Genomic DNA, 5,593 nt, shown 5'->3' with positions numbered 1-5,593 from the left:
GATGTGAATTGCATAGTTTAGAATTCCTTCCCTCTCGTCTTCACTGCAGCATCCATTTGACTTACAAATTGTAGAAGTCTTGGAGGTGTCACCAGGAAAGTGTACCAATAAGTTTTCAATTTAAAAATCTTTTAGTAATATTTTAATATTTTCAATATTAATAATTTACTATTAGGATTGAAAACTATTTCGTCTTTCAATGCCAGATGGCGCTAGCCACCTACTATCATCACTTCAGTTGCAATGGGTGGGAAAACCTCTCGATACGAATCAGTTAAAATATGGAGAACAGTGCCTACGTTCTTTCCGATGAAGGCTCCAATAAGAGCCGAAAATCGCGATTCAAGGGACTGGACTGCACTCCGTATTCTAATTGAAAAGTAAGATTGTTTTGCCTTCGCATTGCAACTGAATAAAAATGGTATACATTTTTATTTTATAGTCGTATTACTCCGTAGAGTAACTAGGTGCATTTTTCTGTTGGAACTTTACCAGCTGCAGACGGAGGATGTGAATTGCATAGTTTAGAATTCCTTCCCTCTCGTCTTCACTGCAGCATCCATTTGACTTGTAAATTGTAGAAGTCTTGGAGGTATCACCAGGAAAGTGTACCAATAAGTTTTCAATTTAAAAATCTTTTAGTAATATTTTAATATTTTCAATATTAATAATTTACTATTAGGATTGAAAACTATTTCGTCTTTCAATGCCAGATGGCGCTAGCCACCTACTATCATCACTTCAGTTGCAATGGGTGGGAAAACCTCTCGATACGAATCAGTTAAAATATGGAGAACAGTGCCTACGTTCTTTCCGATGAAGGCTCCAATAAGAGCCGAAAATCGCGATTCAAGGGACTGGACTGCACTCCGTATTCTAATTGAAAAGTAAGATTGTTTTGCCTTCGCATTGCAACTGAATAAAAATGGTATACATTTTTATTTTATAGTCGTATTACTCCGTAGAGTAACTAGGTGCATTTTTCTGTTGGAACTTTACCAGCTGCAAACGGAGGATGTGAATTGCATAGTTTAGAATTCCTTCCCTCTCGTCTTCACTGCAGCATCCATTTGACTTGCAAATTGTAGAAGTCTTGGAGGTGTCACCAGGAAAGTGTACCAATAAGTTTTCAATTTAAAAATCTTTTAGTAATATTTTAATATTTTCAATATTAATAATTTACTATTAGGATTGAAAACTATTTCGTCTATTAAAAAAACAATTAAAAAAACAAAATAAAAAAAAACAAAAAAAAGCAGAAAAAAAATCACAAAGAAGGCCTAAACCTCCGTGAGGTTAAATCAGGTTTAGGTCTTAGCGCTGAAAAAAAATATTGTAATATCAATTAGTGGTTTAGTATAAGTATTTAATAATAGTGTTTAATATTAGTATGTATTTTTAATGTAATGTATGTAATATATGTTTGTAATTATTAAAATATAATGTATATCAGTTAAAATTAGGAAATTGTGTCTATGAAAATAAAAAAAAATTTGAGCTGGCCAATTGGTTCAAACCAAGGTCATAAATCTAAACACACACACACACACACACACACACACACACACACACACACACACACACACACACACACACACACACACACACACACACACACACACACACACACACACACACACACACACACACACACACACACACACACACACACACACACACACACACACACACACACACACACACACACACACACACACACACACACACACACACACACACACACACACACACACACACACACACACACACACACACACACACACACACACACACACACACACACACACACACACACACACACACACACACACACACACACACACACACACACACACACACACACACACACACACACACACACACACACACACACACACACACACACACACACACACACACACACACACACACACACACACACACACACACACACACACACACACACACACATATATCATATTAGTGACGTCATGCATCTGAGCGTGATGATGTAATAGATGATTTTTTTAAATCGGAAAAGGGGTCGTGTGCTGTCTCATTTTGAAAGGATATTCAATTCTCTATTCAGTAATCTAAACACTAACACAATTATTTGTACCTACATGCTATAGGGTGTTCAAAATATTTTTTTAATTAAATTAATCGACAGAATAAGAATAATGAATGTTGAATTTGTTTAATACAAAATATATTTTACTGCTGTCAGAAAACATAAAAAAGTTTATTTCACAATTAAACCAATTAAACATTGCTTTTCTCTTAAAATCAATGTTCAAGCTGCCAATTAACTACTTATTCGTAGCAATTTGAACATTGAATTTAAGCGAAAAGCAATGTTTATTTCTCAAATAAACATTTTTTTATGTTTTCTGACAGCAATAAAATATATTTTGAATTAAATAAATAACATACATTTTTTGTATCAATTAATTTAATTAAAAAATAAATTTTAAACACCCCGTATAAATAATTGTATTAATGTTTAGTATCCTAAATAAAGAATATTGAATAGCCTTTCAAATGAGCTAACACACGACCTCTTTTCCAATTTAAAAAAATCATCGATCAATTACGTCATCACGCTCATCAAAAGCTCACAATGTAAAAATAAAAATCGACCCGTTTCGGGATTTTTCCTTAAAGTTGCCGAATTACGAAATACCGAATTTATTCCAAACATTTACACTATACTGTATGTCCGATCTTTCAGTTGCAGTGTCAAAACATCTTTGAGGCAAACGAACCTTTTGTAATCTCTACGGTTTTATGAATAGTAATCTCTACGGATTTATGAATTTTTTTTACAAAAAAGAGAATGTGTGTGTACTTTGTACACACGTAAGAAGTTATACTTCTATTATTATGATTTCAACGAAATTAATATACTTAACAGGTTATTTGTATTTTATTTAAATATTAAACTAACTTTCTTAAGGCCGCGTCTCACCATCAAATAATTTGATCAAACAGTTTGAGCAAACTCCGGAAGTACGTCAAAGTGACGTCACAATTGCAGTTTTTTTGAAATTCTAAAAATCTGTGCTCTCACTATCAGTCTAGTTTGATCAAATTTTTTGTATTGTGTTGTCTAACTTGTTTGTACTTTATTTAAAATTAAAGTTTTTCATTATTATCCACAATGAACACTCAGGATGTGACGTCACTAACTGTCACTTTGTGTCACTAACTGTCAAGTTTGATCAAATTATTTGATGGTGGGACGCGGCCTTTACCTATCACTTTTAAATTTTTTTTATTAAAACGATACCAAAAATTAAAAAAAAAAGAATATGAATCATCCGGGACCTCTCGATCTCGATCACACGCTCTACCACTGAGCTATATTCCCTTTGCTTTGACAGGTTACATGATTTCTCATACATACTGACAAATTTAATAGACCAAGTGAAGTATACAAAAATACTTTAAATATACTTACTATTGTTATAAAATATCTTATTCCCGAGGAAGACAAATCCAAAGACACAAAAATTATAAAAAATAATACATTTACTAAAAACACTAATATAGTATTTTTACTACAAAAGCGATATTACGTAGGTCAAAATTTTTGACGTAAGAGAACTGTCAAAACATTAGAATGTGACTTTTCATTATTGCCATGTTTATTATAATTAATATTATGTTTAATAAATTAACATATTATGTATAATGTTTATTATAAACATTATAAACAGTTCTCTTACGTCAAAAATTTTGACCTACGTAATATCGCTTTTGTAGTAAAAATACTATATATCCTTTTAATGACTTATTTGCGCTCACAGCGCTGATACATACATATCTTGAAAGATTAGCAGCGAACTACATACTGTCTGTGTGCGCATGCTCCCGGCATTATAAAATTTCACTCTCGATCGTAAAGAAGTATAACTTCAATAATATCTATTGGCAATCATCTCTAGCTCAGATATAGTAGAATAATTATTAATGAATTCAATTCCTTATACTTAACTAATTTCGTCACTGATCAAAACTGTGGTATACCTCGTGATACTATAAATAACAAGACAGTATCTTCCCGTAGCGCAAATACGTCCGAGTTCGCGCATCGCATGATGTAACTAGAGACCGGAATTTGAATTCTTGTTGTTAGCTTATAGTCCAGGCTGTATTGTCGCCCCCGTTAGGTAACATAATATTCCGTTTCGATTTTGTTGCACAAACTCACTTAAAAAGAGTTCCTTATAACAAATACACTCAACGTCAAAAAAACTGTCAAAGTGTTTAGACAAATTTAAGAGTTCCTCGGGAAAATTTGTAGATTTAGTTAGTTCTAAAGTCTTTTTTCATTCAACTCAAATCGATTGTGAAGTACTAAAGTGTGTTTCAAGAGATTCTACAGAGTGTTTAGCCGATTTTGTTTGTTTTTCCGTATATTTTAAGTTTTGTTATTTGACAACTGTACTGTAAGTAGAAATTTTTTTATATACTTATATTTGAACGTCGCTCGTGCCCCGGGATGTCCGTGGGCAAAAATGGAAAGGATCCACCAGATCCTGGTGTAGAAAATATTGGGTTCACAGATGAGAGCGATATAATTATGCAGACAAATGATTTAAATCAGAATAATTCTCATAGTGAATGTTTAAATGATACTAGTAAAAGTACTAATGATACCATAAACTTGACATCTACTTCAAATAAAACAAATACTATTCAAAAAAGTCAGGAATTTAATTCATCTAATCGATTTAGTTTAAATGATACTGGTCCGTTTTTTATATTTGTTCAACACATAAATTTGAGTATCGGTCGTTTGCATCCAATGAAACTTGGAGAAAAACTACTTTCGCTATCTAGTTATGATAAACATATTATTGAAATTGTTAGTGTAGGTAAAAATCGCATTAAAATTCAAGGCAATTCAGGTGCTGTTGCGAATAAATTAGTAGTTGAAGATTTTTTCGGAAAAAATAACCTAATTGCATATATTCCAAATTATTTAACGAAAAAAAAGGGTCTCGTTCGCGGAGTGGACACTACTCTAACTGAGAGTGCACTACTTAATACTATTAAATCTAATATTCCAATAAAAAAAGTTCATAGAATGACTAGAATAGTTCAAAGTGACGGTGTATCAGAAAGAGTTCCTAGACAAATGGTTATTATTAGCTTTGAAGGTAAATTAATTCCCCAGTATATTGACATCAACAAAGTTAGGTGTCCAGTTGAAATATATGTTAGTCCTGTTATGCAATGTTTCAACTGTCTTCGTTATGGCCATTCAACGACTCGATGCAAGTCAAAAAAAAGATGTAAGAAGTGCGGTAATGAAGGTAACACTGATTGTCCCGATAAATGTACTACATTTTGCGTTTATTGTAAAAATAGTAGCCACGAGTCAGTTTTTAAAGAATGTCCCGAATATTTAAAACAAAAAAAGACTAAAGAAGCTATGGCTAACTTAAATATTTCATTTAAAGGAGCCGAAAAAGCTCTTGAAAATCCATGTTATTCCAGTTTAGTCCAAAAAAATAAATTTGCACCCTTAATGACCTGTGACACAGACTTTCCTCCATTAAAAAGCTCCTCCCCTAAACCCTCGAAT

This window comes from Diabrotica virgifera, chromosome 4 (genome assembly GCF_917563875.1).
Source record: "Diabrotica virgifera virgifera chromosome 4, PGI_DIABVI_V3a".
Lineage (NCBI taxonomy): Eukaryota > Metazoa > Arthropoda > Insecta > Coleoptera > Chrysomelidae > Diabrotica > Diabrotica virgifera.
Note: the sequence above shows the minus strand (reverse complement) of the source record.